General features: G+C 40.2%; 1 protein-coding gene across 1 annotated transcript in view; it reads left to right on the top strand.

The window, feature by feature from the left end:
• Positions 1–17,365, top strand: part of C3H4orf51 (chromosome 3 C4orf51 homolog) — a 67,825-nt gene extending 50,460 nt beyond the window's left edge. Inside the window, exon 7 of the mRNA XM_008992626.5 lies at positions 15,687–17,365. The gene's annotated coding sequence lies outside the window, so the exon portion shown is untranslated. The remainder of the gene's footprint in view (positions 1–15,686) is intronic.
• The last annotated feature ends 255 nt before the right edge of the window (positions 17,366–17,620 follow it).

The raw sequence follows: 17,620 nt of genomic DNA, 5'->3' as shown, positions 1-17,620 counted from the left end.
CTCCCACCCTGACTGTGTGATTTTCATTTGGGTTTTTAAAATGAAACCAGGTGCTGCATAAAACAAAAGCAAAGTAATAACAAGGAAAGACTATCCAATGCCTGAGGAATGTGCTGAGTTTTATGACTCAGGCTGTCCTGGCAAAGAGCTTGGCCTGACAGCAAGAGGTGGGTGGCACGGAGCACAGACCATACATGGCAGCCCTGGCCTCCCCAGATAGGCATGGTCAAGGCAGCCTGTGACTCATTTCACAAAACCAGAGACTCTTGTTCTTTGTGGAACAAGACTTCCCCGAGGCTAGAGCAGGATGATCATCAGCTTTTCTCCTAGAGCCAGTTCAGTCTGATAAAGCAGGGGCCACCCCAGAGTTTGGAGGGGAAGAGAGCCCAGGCACAAGGTCATCCCTGGGAAAGAAACAGGCTTGGTGGACTTGGGCAAGGCCTCTGGTGCAGTCAGGAGATGAATAACAGGGAAGCTGACATGAAAATTAGCATGTATTGTAGTGGAGACAACGGCTTGAGAATTACAGGTGGCGGGACTGCCACAGTGCCTTGGAGAAGGGGACTGTTGGTATGCTCCTAAGCCCAGAGGAGGTGTTTGCTCTTCCTAAGTGCATGGAGCAGAGGAAAAGCTTGTCAGATGCCAGTAGGGTTTCTGAGGTGCCATTCCTCTTGCAATCAGGAAGAGTAACTAAGGGCAAAATTAGTAGACTTTGCATAAACACCCAGAGAGCCACCCAGGCACACATCCTCACATTCTGAGAATTCTTTTCAAATGAGCATAGTAATGGGGTGAGGTGTACATTTTTTCTGTTACTAAGAGACAGCCTGAGAGAGTGAGAATGCAAAGGAGAATGTCTCTCCTAGCAGAGGTGGTGGAGGGGCTGGAATTTGGGTGACAAGGATCTGTTTGTGCCCCCTTTGTTACACAGGCCTGGGTGGAACGGGACTGATAGGGTTCCTTCTGATTTCTGCGATCCCAGAGAAGGCTGTCACGGTTTGAATGGGAATGAACTTTGACTGGCATAAATGAGATCTCCGTGCAGCAGCCCCATGGAACAGGGGCTTGTTTTTCCTTTTCTTATTTCTTTTTTTCTTTTCCTTTCCATGGAATACCCATTGAAAAGCTATGGTGACTATTCCATAATTGCAGGCAAAGCTCTGCTTAACTTTTCCCTCAAAGTCTGCTTACCTGGAAAAATAAAGTCTTTTGAGAACGATGACTTCATAAATATTTATAGTGGGAACAGGCGTCACTCTGGTTCTGTGAGAGAATGGGCTCATTCAGTTTTATTTATGATGTGACACTTGGGTGAGTGACATCCGTCATCTGGGTCGGCCCTACACTCTGTTCCACTGAAGCATGTTTATGGAGTGATTATGCCTGCAAATATTTGCTATATTTAGGTCCTCTCCTCCCCTAACTCCCTCTTAGCCTTCTTAAGTCCCCAAACCAGCAAAAAAGTCAAGCTATGGTCTAGGAAGGTTTGAACCCTAATGACAAGGCACGAGGGCTTGAACATGTGCTGTAGAAGGACTTGATGAATTGGGAGGCAATTAGAGTGGGAACACTGTTATTATGGCATTCAGGAGGTTTTGCTGGTCCTTGTCTAGCAGGTGAGGGCTCTCAGCTGGGCATGAAGGGTTTTGACAGGTGACGAGCACAGCCCTGAGTGATGAATGCAGAGGGATGCTTATGAAACTCTTCCCTTCCCAGGGAGCTTTCTCTGGACAGGATCTCACAGGCCCTGAAATCGTTACCATGTACCCCAGGGCTCTGGGGGCAGGACCTGGTGGGAACTCTGTGACCTCAGCTGGGTCAAGGTCTGTGGTGTAACCCGAGGCCTCCTCTCAGCCACACCTGGTCTGGGGTTGGGCACAGCAGCTGCTCTCCATCAGCTGTGGAGGAGGGAGGATGTTCTCCAGCTTCCTGGCTTTCAGTTGCACATGTCCTGACCTAGGCATTTCAGGCCGGACCTAGACATTCCTCAGGACTCAATATTTGCCTGCAATCGGCTTGGCAATCTATTGTTTATCCTGGGAAGGGCCAGGTCTTGGCACAGTGGCCTGAAGCATTGCCAGTGTTTTATTTTTAGAGACGGGAAAATGTCTGCCTTTTGGCAGCTGCTCTTTTTCTGGCACACATCAGTGATGGTGTAAAAAAGTTCAAGTGAGAGATTCCAAGCCCTAAACTCATGGCCTATGACACAGACAATAGCACCCTAAGCCTCTCAACAGGCACCTTTGGGGAACCTAAGATGTGTCATTAGAAGACCTCCTGGGTAGAGTAGTAGCCTCCCTGCCACACCTTGGAGGCAAGAGTCCTGTCTAGTCCAGAAACCTCAGAGCCTGAACATCTTGTGAGTCCCTTTTGAATGCATCAGCGATCTGAATTATTATAGCTCTTACCTTCATTCATCTCCTTATCTACCAGTCCATAATCTAGTTCAACTTGGTAGGCAGAGTAAAAAAAAAAAAAAAAATCTGTTAAATTTCACGTTCATCAACCCTTCTTAGACCCAGTGACGTCATCATAATGATTGCAGAAGCCAGCCAGTGTCTGTGGCAAGAAATATCTTACTAGACTCAGGGATCACATTTCCAAGTTTTATTGCAATTAATATTTGTCCTAACATAGTGCCCTCTTAAAACATATTTTTCTAGGTCCTGTGATTCTGGCTACTGACAATTTGTTGGAAAGCATTTTGTAAACTTTAGTGACATATTATGCAAAGGTAAAATGGAATGGAAACAAAGATAAAGAATTATCATTACCTCCTTTTCTCCCCAGTCTTTGAAAAAAGATTACTTTCTAATTGCACAAATAAAACATGAATATATTCTCCTTTACTGCTTATAGCGCATGATCACCTTTTGGATTCATTTTTCTTCCTGCTGGAGCACATCCATGGTAGATTTTCTTTTGCTTTTCTTCCCTTCTTCATCAGAGTGGGTAATACATTTGTGTAAGGGCTTGTATGTGTGAGAAATTATTTTGCTCTCTCTGTCTGAGTGTTAGCTTGGCTTGCTATAGAACTCTAAGTTCAAGTTGATTTTTCCTGAGCATTTCTAAGCTATTCCGTTATTTTCTTGAGACTGCTTTGGTTGATGAGCAGTCTCCTTTTGATCTGACTCTCACTCCTTTGAGGTAATCCTCTGTCCTCTTGTACCTTTTAGGATTGTCTTTTTCATCTTGATGCTTCAGAGTTTCATTTTGATATCACTATGTCTGAATTTATTTTTAAAGTTTATCCTGATTGGTAATGATAGGCTCTTTCAATCTGAGTGTTCAGGTTCTAAGATACTAGGTGGAAACCAGAAAGGTTAAATTCATCTGTGTAGCAAAGTGCTGAGGAAGAGAGGAAAGGAATTGTGTGGCCTGAGCACTGGAGGAATTTTAAGGGGTGATAGAGTAAGGCTTGGAGAGATTCTTTGTTGGTTGGTTCCTGCTGGAGCACATCTTTGGTAGAGAAAAATGTGTAAAGAAACTTTTTAAGTTCTTTGGATGCATATTAAAAATATACTCCCAGCAGGGCTCAGTGGCTCACATCTGTAATCCCAGCACTTTGGGAGGCTGAGATGGGTGGATCACCTGAGGTCAGGAGTTAGAGACCAGCCTGACCAATGTGATGAGAACCCCCATCTCTACTAAAAATACAATTAGCCAGGCATGGTGGAGGGGCCTAGAATCCCAGCTATTTGAGAGGCTGAGGCAGGAGGATTGTTTGAACCTGGGAGGCAGAGGTTGCGGTGAACCAAGATCACACCACTGCACTCCAGCCTGGGTGACAGAGTGAGACTTTGTCTCAAAAACAAAACAAACAAAACAAACAAAACAAAACAAAACATGTGTGTGTGTGTGTGTGTGTGTGTGTGTTTGTGTGTGTGTATGTGTGTGTATATATATATACACACAATCTTTGGTGTTTTATGAAGAAGCTAAGACTTAAATTGGTGTTAATTATGTTTTTTCTGTGGGATTGTTGTATCTGTGATTTAATACTAAACCACAAGATTGAACCATAAGACTGCTTTGAATTAATATGAATTACATAAGCAATTATCATTATTATTTTGAGATAGGGTCTTGCTCTGTCACTCAGGCTGGGGTGCAGTGATATGATCTCAGCTCACTGCAACCTTTGTCTCCTGGACATAAGTGATCCTGCCACCTCAGCCTCCCAAGTACCTGGAACCACAAGTGCACACCACAACACCCAACTAATTTTTTGTATTTTTGTTAAATATGGGATTTCACCATGTTGCCCAGGCTGGTCTCAAACTTTTGGGCTCAGGAGATCTGCCTACCTTGGGCTCCCAAAGTTCTGGGATTATTGGCATGAGCCACCGCACCTGGCCAGCAATTATTTCCTAATGATTAGGCAAATATCCTTCTTTCATTCTGTCCTTCTTCCTTCTCTTCCCTTCCTTCATGCTGTCCAGGCTACAGTTTCTTCTTTTACATAATGAAGGATTATTTTGCAGATTGAGGTGGAGTTAGATGCTCTAAAGTCCCGCTGTTTCTCTATAACTCTTCCTTCTTACTCATTTGTCATCTACCTATCTAAACATTTTCTCTTATGGCTAATGGCTTATAAGTGGACACAAATACTTTGTCCACTCATTTAGTAATCTGATTTCTTGCCAGATGAGTTGTCATGTTTAAATTATAGCTTTGGTCAGAAAAGGCTATACAGTGACCAAAGTTATATAGCAGGTTAGGACTCTTAGCTTAAGATCTAGAATGCGAAGCTCTGCTGACCTCCCCAGAAGTTTACTGCTCCAGACTGAGGAATTCATTCCATAGATTGTCTTAGTACACCCGTAGGAGTTAATGTGTGTCATAGAGGGGCAAGATTTGGGAAAGGCTAAAACACAAACTGATATTCAACCAACAATAGAATCTCTGAACAAATGAAGGCAGGAGATACAAACAGAATTATATTATGCCTTCTCACTCTCTCAGTGAATTAGCTTTTATTTTACCATGTGCATGCATTACCTTTCAGAAAGCACTAAAAACAGTTGTTAAACTTTTAGAAGTGTAAGGACAATAGAATCATTATCGAGGGGCCAAATTCTCCCAGGAGATTTGAATTACTTGAGAGCTTTTTCCTCTACTAATCACCACACTAAAGTGTTTGATATAACGAGACAGTAAACATATGTAGTCTGTGAAATCTGAATTATTCTCCTGAGGAAAAGGTAGAGATTGAGTCTCTGCAGCCCAGCACCCCTGAAAAATACTGAGCTCCTAGTTGTTAGATGCTGCTACTGTCACTAGAATTTGAGATATGCAGTCTCTGCCTGAGTAAGCAGGGATGCAGTGTGACCTAGAGGAGGGAGATTTGGGAAAGGCTCAACGTGGAACTGATATTCAACCAGCAATCGCATCTCTTAGCAAATGAAGACAAAAGATGCAAAAACGTGTAAGTTCAGAGTCCGCTGACAATGGAAGGCAGCCAGGTGAAACCGGTTCACGTGGATCTTCAAGGGAGTTGGGTGTTTCTTCGAGTTGCCATCAGCATTTCTTCTTTTCTAGAATGTAAAGTTTCATTCAGTTTGTGTGTAACTAGGGCTCTATCTGTCTCCAGAGAGGGTGAAATACTTTCCAAATTATAGATATTTCTTACTTTCTGAAAAAAAAAAAAACCCCTGACAATGTGAGGTTTTCAAAACTGCATTTTACAAAACAAGAACTGTGCATTTACTTTATAATTTCAAATGCTGTATGTTCCATTTTTGGTTAATCTGTAATTAACTGTGGCTGTTAACTCATCAGATTTCCTACGGTCCTCTTCATTTCTCCAACCTTTATGATAAAAAATTAATGCTCTATACATTATGTAAATACCCTTCTGAAATTCAGTACCCAAGGAAAAATCCATTTGTAAAGAGAGGGATTCTGAATAATAACCACCCCTTGTTTTGAAAATATAGGTTTTCATAAAACAGCATTTGTAAAAGCAGGTCCACTTTTAGAGAACATGTGACAAGTATCTAGCAGATGTCATTACTGCAAAGCACTCCCTCAAAACCCTTACATTTTCACTTCCTCTGGATTGGCCACTTTTATGGAAGAGCCCACCATGGCGACACTCGCTTTGCTTCTCAAAGTGTGGTCTGCAAGGCTTTACCAGATGGTCTCCTTCAGAGTAAATGCTTTCAATATGATAATGTTTATATTTGTGTTTCTGGCATGCACTAATAATTTTCTCATGATAGTTAATAAAAAACAGATTATTTCATTTCTACCTCATAAAACTCAGTACCTTTCCTCTCATTCTATCTGATGAGAGTTATTTTTCCCATTGGTGGGGCGGCAGCAAGCGTGGGCAGGATTATGGAGCTGCCGCCTTCTCCACAGCTGAAGTGGTGTGCAGCCTAGAGTTTGAGATCACTCCTCCTCACAAAGGTCAGGCTTGCAATGCATTAAAAAAGGTCAGTTTGTCAGGGTAACATGAGATCAGGGCTCCAATATCAACCATCTCTTTGAAGCTTCAAGGTTTACCTTTTAGCCCTAATATTCTGGAATTCAGTGACTGAATCTGGGCTCTCTGGCCACATCCATCATATTTTCTTAGGGGCTGATCATATTCCCTTCTAATCCTTCATTTTTGCAGACTTGAATACTTATTTTATAACTCTTGCCACAGCAGAGGGGTGAGGGTTAGGGCGACTTGTCATCGCTTGACCTCTTTTTTTCCTTTTTTAACTTTTTTGGATTCTTTGTATTTAGGAGAAGAGGTACTAAATTTGATCTGTGTAGCCCTGTTTTCCTGTGGATGTGTTTGGCTAACAGAAACTGGTCTTGGTGGGCAGCAATAGTAGGGATTGTATGAAGACGGATGGCCTACACTTCAAAGGAGGACTCGATAAAAATATGGAAAATTTGTTTGGAATGTGACTGGAGATTATAATGCCACTAGTTTACTCTTCTTCAAAGGAATGTGAAGAAGGGAATGTTTTGGAAAAGGTTAGATTTCCCTGAGAGAGAAGGAAAGATTTGGGGTCTTTTTGCGAAAGCTAGGATGCATTAACTTTTCTTCTTTTCTTTCCTTTTTTCTTTTCTTTTTCTCTTTTGCGACAGAGTCTTACTCTATTACCCACCCTGGAGTGCAGCGGCTCACTGCAAACTCCGCCTCCCAGACTCAGGTGATTCTCCTACCTAGCCTCCTGAGTAGCTGCGATTACAGGCACCTGCCACCATGCAGGGCCAATTTTTTTTTTTTTTTTTTTTTTTTTAGTAGAAACTGAGTTGCACCATGTTGGCCAGGCTGGTCTCAAACTCCTGACTTCAAGTGATCCACTTGCCTCGGCCTCTCAAAATGCTGAGATTACAGGCATGATCCACTGCACCTGGCTGCATTAATTTTATTTCTTTCAGTACTAAACTCAATAGAAGGGTAGACTTTTTTCTTTGTTGCCAGCGTCTCGCCATCTACTCATTCTTTAACCAACTGGAATTTAGCTTGTGCTCCTAACCTGTCACTGAATCTGCATCCTTAAAGATCACCAAGGGCCTTCAAATTGATAAAGGCTGTGAGATTCAGCCTCACTCTACTCATCCTTCTGTACAATTTCACATAAAAGTCTCTCTGTCCTTGGCTTTTCTAGCAATGTGGTGCTTCTCTCCAACTTCTCTGTTTCTTCTCGTTCTCCTGTGTTGACACCTCCTCCTTTTTCTTCTCCTCCCTTAAGTTCTCTCCCTTAAAGCCATCTCCTAAGTTCTGTCATTGGTGCCTTTGTTGTTGCTGGTTGTTGCTGCTGCTGTTGCTTCCATGGTGTTGCCACCCTCTTCACTGTCTTCAAATATCGTCTTTGTTCCAAGTCTCTTCCTAAACTTTCTTCTGAGCTTTGGAATTCATTTTCAGTCTTCCACACAAGAGCATTTTATCTAGACAGGAAACTATTGTGATCCACCTGGTGAGGGTGCAAAGAACCTACACAAGGATGTTAAGAGTGGAAAAGACAGGAGAGAGTCATAAAAATATTTGGCAGATTAAATAAAGAGAGCTCTTTGATGGATGAACTATCCAAAGAGCAAGAGGAAGAAAAAGAAGTGGGAGAGCTAAAAGGCGACAAAGCTGACCCCAAGGTTGATAGTTTAGGTAAGTTGGAGGATAGGTGTGCCCTTACTGGAGCAAGAAATACATGGTAAGGTTCAGATTTAAGGGAGAAGAAGATGACTTCAATTTAGGACATTTGGAACATACCTCATCTATCTGCCTTTTTTGCCTGAGTCTTCCTTTCTGTCTTAGTCTGTTTTGTGTTTCTGTAACAAAATGCCTGAGACTCTATCATTTATAATAAATAGAAATTTATTTGGCTCATGGTTCTGAAGGCTGGAGAGTCTCAGATCAAGAGGCCAGCATTCTGTGATGATGCTTTCTGGCTGCATCATCCCATGGCAGAAGGTAGGAGGGCAAGAGAACGCATAAGAGAGAGAAGGGGCAGCGGGCTCAACTCATCTTTTTGTGAAGATCCTGCTCCTGGGATAACAAAGCCATGCCTGTGATAATGGTATTAATCCATTTCTGAGGGCAAAGACCACGTGAGCTAATCACCTCTTAAAGGTACTATCTCTCAACATAGCTGCATTAGGGATTAAGTTTTCCACACAATGAACTCTGGGAGATTCAAACCACAGGACTTTCTTAGTGCTGCTAGTATTATCTTCCTAAAATGCAGGTCTAATTCATGCTATTCGCCTTAAATTTTTTTTGCTAGCTCTTACTAACTACAGAGTAGTTTAGGCATTCAGTCTCTTTGACGGGGATTTGAAGCCCTACACAAGCTGTCTTTGTTTGGTTTCATTGTAATCTTCTAGCACAACAGAATCCACCAAGCAATTTCTCACCTTCTTGCCTTTGCTCAAGCTGTTCTCTCAATCTGGAATGCCCTCCCCAATTTTTCTGTCTATGGAAATCCCACTCATTCTTTAGATTGCAGCTTGCATGCTACATCCTCCATAAAGCCTCCTCCCACCACAGTTAGAATCTGTCACTCTTTACTCAATATTTTCACAGCAATTTATGTGTATTTTTCTTTGTATTATAATTCATATGCTCAGATGTGCATTTATTCTATTGGTTGGTAAACTCCTTAAAGCTAGGACATATATCTTAATTCTCTCCATTCCTTATCAGCTGCTGACACATGACTTTCCATATATTTCTTGCTCATTAAATAATAAATGAAAAGGAGAGGAAGACATTGATCATGGTTATGGTAGAAGGGGAATCGGGGAGAGAGAGATGGTTGGTAAGGTAGGCTGGGTCTTTCTTTAGAACATGTTCAACTGGGATGGAAACTTTGGGTTGTGAAGAGCAGGAACAGAGAATAATGATGAGGGAAGTGATGGATTATGGGTAATGTGAAAGGCTCATATTTAAACACAGGATCCTATGACACAAAATCATGCATGTACACATTTAGCTTCTTATCCACAGACAGATAAACCGAATTGTAAACTCCTTCAGCAGGAGATTACCCTGCCCATTTAATTGTAACCACGACTCAAGAATATTTCACTATTGCTGCTCCTGTGTCTATTGTCTGATGCCATAAAGAGATGGGACCTTGACTAATAGTGTGGTGATGATCCATTACTATGCCTATTTATTTAATTGTAGAAAAGGTGGGCAAGGAGGTCTCTGATTAAAAGATTTTTTTGACCCTTAATTTTAATTTTCATCAATCTGGTTTTATATTAAATAGTATAAAAAATGAAAAATATTGTCTTTAAAAATTATTTATTTTAATGGGTACACAGTAGGTATTTATATTTATGGGGTACATGAGATATTTTGATACAGCATGCAAGGCATAACAATCACATCAGGGTAAATGGGGTATCTGTCATCCAAGCATTTATCCTTTGTGTTACAAACAATCCAATTATACTCTTTTAGGTATTATAAAATGTACAATTAGATTATCATTGACTATAAGACACGCTGTTGTGCTATCAAATATTAGGTCTTATTTATTCTTTCTGTAGCCATCCCCATTTCCTCTTAACCCCCCACAGCCTTTCCCAGACTCTGGTAATCATCCTTCTACTCTTTATCTTCATGACTTCAGTTGTTTTAACTTTTAGATCCCACAAATATGTGAGAACATGTCAAACTTGTCTTTCTGTGCCTGGCTCATTTCACTTAACAATCTCTAATTCCATTTATGGTTTTGCAAATGACTGGATCTCATTCTACTTTATAGCTGAATAGTACTCCATTGTGTATATTTACCACATTTTCTTCATTAATTCGTCTGTTTATGGACACTTAGGTTGCTTCCAAATCTTGGTTATAGTGAACAGTACTGCAAACAACATGGAAGTGCTGATACCTCTTCAATATACTGATTTCCTTTCCTTTGGGTATACACCTAGCAATGAGATTGCTGGATCTTCTAGTAGCTCTATATTCAGTTTTTTGAGGAACCTTTAAACTGTTCTCCATGGTGGTTGTACTAACTTACATTCCCACCAACATTGTTCTAGGGTTCTTTTTTTCCACATCCTCATCAGCATGTGTTATTGCCTGTCTTTTGGATAAAAGCCATTTTAACTTGGGTGAGATGATATCTCATTGTAGTTTTGGTTTGCTTTTCTCTGATGATCAATGATCAGCTTTTCAATGGTCAATGATAAACCTGTTTGCCATTTGTATGTCTTCTTTTGAGAAATATGTATTCAATTTTTTTGCCCATTTAAAAATCAGATTATTAGAATTTTTTTCTTTAGAGTTGTTTGAATTCCTTATTTATTCTGATTACTATTCCCTTGTCAGATGGGTAGTTTGCAAATATTTTCTCCTAATCTGTGGGTCAGCTCTTTACTTATTTGTTTTCCTTGAGGTGGAGAAGATTTTAACTTGATGTGATCCTATTTGCCCATATTTGCTTTGGTTGCCTGTGCTTGTGGAATATGACTCAATAAATCTTTGCCAACTTCTGTGCTTGGACAGTTTTCCCAATGTTTTCTTTTAGTTTCATATTTTGATGTCTTAGATACAAGTCTTTAATCCATTTTATTTGATTTTTTTGTATATAGTGAGAAATAAGGGTCTAGTTTTATTCTTCTGCGTATGGATTTCTAGTTTTCCCAGTGCCATTTATTGAAGAGACTGTCTTTTCCCCCAAGGTAAGTTCTTGGCACCTTTGTCAAAAATGAGCTCACTGTAGATGTCTGGACTTGCTTCTGGGTTCTCTATTCTGTTTCATTGTTCTATAGGTCTCTTTTTATGTCAGTACCATACTGTTTTGGTTACTACAGCTCTGTAGCATAATTTGAAGTCAGGTAATGTACCTCCAGTTTTGTTCTTTTTGTTCAGGATAGCTTTGACTATTCTGGGTCTTTTTTGGTTCTATATACATTTTTGGATTCTTTTTTCTATTTCTTTGAAGAATGTTGTTGGTATTTTGATAAGGATTGCATTGAATCTGTACATCGCTTTGGCTAGTATGAACATTTTAACAATATTGATTCTTGCAATCCACGAACATGGAATATCTTTCTTTTTTCTGTCCTCTTCAGTTTCTTGCATCGGTGTTGTATTATTTCATTGTAGAGCTCTTTCACTTCTTTGATTAATTTCTAGGTATCTTATTTTATTTGTAGCTATTATAAATGGGGATCCCTTTTAAAATTTCTTTTTCAGACTGCTGTTGGTATATAGAAATGCTACTGACTTTTGTACGTTGATTTTGTATCCTGCAGTTTTACTGAATTGATCAGTTTTAATAGTTTTTTGGTGAAGTCTTTAGGTTTTTCCAATATAAAGTTATATCATCTGCAAACAAGGATAATTTGACTTCTTTCTTTCCAGTTTGGATGCCCTTACTTTCTCTTGTCTGATTGCTGTAGCTACAGCTTCCAGGACGATGTTGCAAAACAGTGGTGAAAGTAGGCATCATTGTTGTGTTCCATATCTTAGAGGAAAGGTGACTTTTTCCACTAGTGATATGATTTAGTTTCTTTTTATTTTATTTTTTTTATTTTGTGTGTATCTATTTTTTGGTTTGAGGTTACCAGAGACTTGGAAATACTATCTTATCACCCATTATCTAAAGCTGATAACAACTTAACACTGTTGGCCTAAAAAAATCAAGCAAGCGGCGGGCGCGGTGGCTCAAGCCTGTAATCCCAGCACTTTGGGAGGCCGAGGCGGGTGGATCACGAGGTCAACAGATCCAGACCATCCTGGTCAACATGGTGAAACCCCGTCTCTACTAAAAATTACAAAAAATTAGCTGGGCATGGTGGCGTGTGCCTGTAATCCCAGCTACTCAGGAGGCTGAGGCAGGAGAATTGCCTGAACCCAGGGGGCGGAGGTTGCGGTGAGCCGAGATTGCGCCAATGCACTCCAGCCTGGGTAACAAGAGCGAAACTCCGTCTCAAAAACAAAACAAAACAAAAATCAAACAAGCAAACAGAAAACTAATAAAGACTCTATGCCTTAATGTCATCTCCCACTTTTTAACTTTTTGTTGTTTCTATTTATATCTTACATGTTATCTATGTCTTGAAAAGCTGTTGTGGTTATTATTTTTGATTAGTTCATCTTTTAGTCTTTCTATTTAAGATGAGAACAGTTCACATACCAGTTACAGACTTATAATATGCTGTTTTCTTTTTCATGAATTTACATTAGCAGTGCTTTGTGTACCTTCAGATGATGATTTTTTTAATTGCTCATTGACATCCTTTTTTTTTCCTGAAAAGAACTCCCTTTAGCATTTCTTGTAGGACAGTTCCATTGTTGAAGTCCCTCAGGTTTTGTTTGTCTGGAAAAAATCTTTATTTCTCTTTCATGTTTGAAGGATATTTTCACCAGAAACACTATTCTAGGGTAAAAGGGTTTCTTTTCCTTCGGTTCTTTAAGTATGTCATGCCAATCTCTCCTGGCCCATAAGGTTTCCACTGAAAAGTCTGCTGCCAAACATATCGGAGCTCCATTGTATGTTACTTGTTTCTTTTCTCTTGCTGCTTTCAGGATCCATTCTTTATCTGTGACCTTCGGGAGTTTGATTATTAAATGCTTTGAGGTAGTCTTCTTTGGATTAAATTCACTTGGGGTTCTATAACCTTCTTGTACTTGAATGTTAGTATCTTTCCATAGGTTTGGGAAGTTCTGTGTTATTTTCCCTTTGAATAACCTTTCTACCCCTATCTATTCCTCTACTTCTTCTTTAAGGCCAACAACTCTTAGATTTGTCCTTTTGAGTCTTTTTTCTAGGTCTTGTAGGAATGTTTTATTCCTTTTTACTTTGTCTCCTCTGACTGTGTATTTTCCAATACCCTGTCTTCAAGTTTAACAATTCCTTCTGCTTGATCAATTCTGTTATTAAGAGATTCTGCTGCATTCTTCAATATGTCAATCACATTTTTTCAGCTCCAGAATCTCTGCTTGATTCTTTTTATTTTCATCTCTTTGCTAGATTTGTCTGGGAGAATTCTGATTTCCTTCTCTGTATTATCTTGAATTTATTTGAGTTTCCTCAAAGCAACTCTTTTGAATTCTTTGCCTTAAAAGTCACATATCTCTATTTCTATAGGATTGATCTTTGGTGCCTTATTTAGTTCATTTGGTGGGGTCATGTTTTCCTGGATTATTTTGATGCTAGTAAAACAACTGCTAGTTGTGTGTCAAAGATGGGAAGAAACAGACAAAACCCCTATACTGAATATTTTAATTTTTAATTATTTGTTATGAGTGGAACTACTCTTTGTCCAGCCCCATCTTCCTGAGGAAGTTATATGTTCCTGAGGGAGTTGTACGCACAGAAAAGATGCCAGACAAATGTAATCTTTTTATTCCTAGTTGGAGTGTGGCTCACAACACCTTTCATGATGAGTCTGAACCTAGGAGAGCCACTGAGATGCCTTTTCACTTGGGCTTGAGGCTCCCGCCGAGGCCTGGGTTGTAACTTCTTCCTATCAGCCCTGTTTTGATTATCATATGGCTTTCCTAGGTCAAGGAAGCTATGGGGGAAGGCAGTGCACAACTCTCTCCCATGGATTCCCCCTAAAAAGTCCTAGAAGAGCTACATCCCATCAAAGAAATAATAAAACACACCCCCAATATGAGAGGACTCTAAAGAGACCCTGCTACATGAATGAGAAGGCTCTGCCTGCCTCTTGATGTGCCAACTCCTCCATTTCTTAGCATGATGACACAATGCTGTTCTTAGCTCTGCCCAAGCCCATCAGTCCTTCTCAGGAGTGGGGGGCCAGGAGTGGAGGGGAAATGCTTTGAGCTAACCCAACAGGGTGGGTGGGTAATCAACATTGACCTAGAGGCTAAAGACATGGCAACATTCACACCAAATACGATCATTTTATTAGACACCTCTTGTTTTGCACCTCACAGACTCACCTCCTACCTTTTGCTGTAGCAACCAGCTTTGGTCAGATGTCATTGACAGGACCTCCTCTCAGCTTCAAGCAACTGGGGTCTGGGAAATGGAGGGGGTGTGGGAAACGGAGGGAGCAGAGTTGGAGAGATGAAGGCGGGCAGGGCAAAGCCTCTCCATCCATCTGGCAAACCCCTAACTCATCAAACCAGATCAAACAGTTCAGCAAAACACGTTTAAGCCACCCTCAGGATGACTGCAGGCAATCCAGGCATGGAGACTTAGTTTTAATTAGAAGAGAAAAACTTCAAGCCAGTCGCTCACGGGTGGCTCATGCTGGTAATCCCAGCACTTTCGGAGGCCAAGATCGGAGGATCACTTGAGGTCAGGAGTTCAAGAAGAGCTTGGCCAACATGGTGAAACCCTGTCTCTACTAAAAAAATACAAAAATTAGCTGGGTGTGGTGGCATGCACCTGTAATCCCAGCAACTCAGGAAGCTGAGACAGGACAATTGCTTGAACCCAGGAGGTGGAGGTTGCAGTGAGCCAAGATTATGCCACTGCATTCTAGTCTGGGCAACAAAATTGAGACTCTGCCTCAAAAAAAAAAAAAAAAAAAAAAAAGAAAGAAAGAAAGAAAGAAGAAAGAAAGAAAGAAAGAAAGAAAGAAAGAAAGAAAGAAAGAAAAAAGAAAAACTTTAGATCTCCTAACCTGTGAAGTGAGCAAAAAAAATCTTTTTAGTCTTTTTTTTTCCCCTTCACTGGGCCTGGTGTGCCTTAAAAATGTTGAGGTGCCATTTTTGCTGTAACTGCATTTTAAGGATTCTGCCTTGCAACCATCTCTCTTTCAAAAGGCTTTTTCTTGTTTACAACAAGTTGTAGAACCGTAGTTGATTATATGTTATATTAGAAGTAGGAAGGGAGGGTCTTAGAGATCATTTAGTTCAGTGTCTCTTTTCATAAGATGCTTAATGGTATGTCATTAAGACACACCCCCTAGTTTGTGTCTGAGTCAGGTTTGTAACTCAGGTAGTCTGACTCCATGGTAACATCCCTTGTGGTTGACAAAAGTTATAAGTAATCCAAATTTTATCACTATACAGGGTGAAAAAACACCTGTAGGAAGTTGTGTAGGGGGAATTGATTTTGAAGTGTGAATTGAGGTAGATTCTCTGCTCCAGGTTTATTATTCTACTGAAAACCAAGAATTATAAACTAACACTTAGCTGTATGAGAAAGGGATTCCAGGGGAATATAGCAATTGGTTTTTCTTTTGCCTTTTGCACCTCCTATCAACGTGAGCAGGATCTGCATTTTCCTGTTTTACAGATTCAACTACAAAGGAAGAATTACGAACCGAAGCTCTACAACTTCATAAAGAAGAGGCCTTGATTAATAAATAACCTGACACCTTTCAGATGTAGCATAAGGAAAAGCATGGTGCCCCAATTTCTGGGAGTCACTGCACTTCACTTACCCTGGGGCCTGTTTTACAGGCATTTTCCTGCATAGTTAATTGTAGTTATGCCCAAAATAAACCTCATTTTATGTGGGACTATTCTATTCTGAGGGAATGATGTAAGCAAGAATATTGGCTGGAGTATCTTGAATATCTGTGATAGATGGCTCCTTAGAATGAATCCTAAATCTCCAAGGGACCTATTTTATCTTGTGATTTTGCTCACAGGTTCTAAGCTACTGCTGGGCAGGGTTCCAATTCTATATTCTCTGTCTTCTGGAAGCACTGATGAAATCACTCAGCGGCTACCAGCTTCCATCTCACTAGGCACCTCTTGGCTTCATCCCCACAGACTGAAAGCACGGAGGTGACTAATGTGTCTTCCCCTTCAAATTATTCACAAACCCCACATGACCTTTGGCAGGCAGGGGTTCTACCGTGATGCTTCTGACCGTGGGTAAGGGACATATGTGCTCACCGTAACTTGCTATTTCTCCTTGCTCCCTCGAGACCAGTGAGGCAGCTCTGTTAATGGTCAGGCATAGTTTGTTGGTGGCCCCCAAACAATCCATCGGCAGTGGACATATTACAGAAAACATGGCTTTGAGTCTTAGCTTAAACTGTATTTATGTAGCATGACGATAGGAAAAATATCTAATTGTATTTGAATTAAAATTCAAACAAAGGCCCCATGACTGGCTTGAAGATGCCCAGGTCCATATGCCATGTTTTCCAAGGAAGTCAAGATGGGAGAGGATGTGGTCTGTTCTGTCTTGAACGGTTCTGTTTCCAGACCATTTCTCAAAGTCACTGGAGGCCCGCTTCTAGGGAAATGATTACTAAACTGTTGATTATTTTCTTTGTATTGCTGGCTATTCCCAACCACAGGGAAAATATGAGGTAGCTGTGGAGTTTAAGGAAAGAAAATGTGTACAAAAATGAGAAGCCACGCCTGCCTGTAGCACTAGCAAACATCAAAGACGTCTGGTTTATTTGAATATTTCCAATAAACACCAGACACCCCAAACAAAATTAGTATTGGAACCAAATTAAAGAATTTGACTCAATTACCTAAAAAATAGCTATTGGATGAAAAAAATAAAGGCTAAAATAGTGTCTAATTACTGACTGGCCATTTTCAAAGTGGCTTCTCCTACATTATCCCATTTTTAAAAAAGTAAATTTGATCTTTTTAAATGTTAAAGTGAAGTGGTTCACAATTGCTTGAAATAAGCAAAGGACATTATATTTATACGCATGCAAATTACAAACCAGGCAAAACAGTCTCTTCTGCTGCTTTATATATTTTTGTCAACCATCATGGATTCATGGAAAGGTCTCAAATAGATAGAACAAAATGGATTTTAAAAAATTGTTTGAACTTAGCCTGTTTTTCATTTCATTCTCGCTGTCTTTGGTCTCACTTTCTCTGTTACCTTCCCTTGAATGGTGAACTATTATTACTTGCATGTGGATGGATTATTATTTAGTTTGCCAAACATACCATTTTTCCTCTCATTAAAATCTCATAGTTGCTCAGCTTCATTAAGATAAATGGAATTATTCATCTGTTTCCACCCCTTTGGCTATGGGGTCAACAAAATGATGTTAAGCAGGAGAGGACAGGGCTGGTGAACACTTTTAAATATCACTAAGTAATTTTAGGAAGGAGCTGGCCTACCACTGTCCTGAATGATGGATACGCTCTCAACCTTAATGCCCATTAATGATGTACATAATAACAGTTTGTATTGTAACCATGGCTGTTCAACACTTGAATTTTGTGACAGTTATAACCAGGAGT

This window comes from Callithrix jacchus, chromosome 3 (assembly GCF_049354715.1).
Source record: "Callithrix jacchus isolate 240 chromosome 3, calJac240_pri, whole genome shotgun sequence".
Taxonomy (NCBI): Eukaryota; Metazoa; Chordata; class Mammalia; order Primates; family Cebidae; genus Callithrix; species Callithrix jacchus.
The sequence above is the reverse complement of the archived record's forward strand: the minus strand, read 5'-3'. Positions and strand labels throughout refer to the sequence as shown.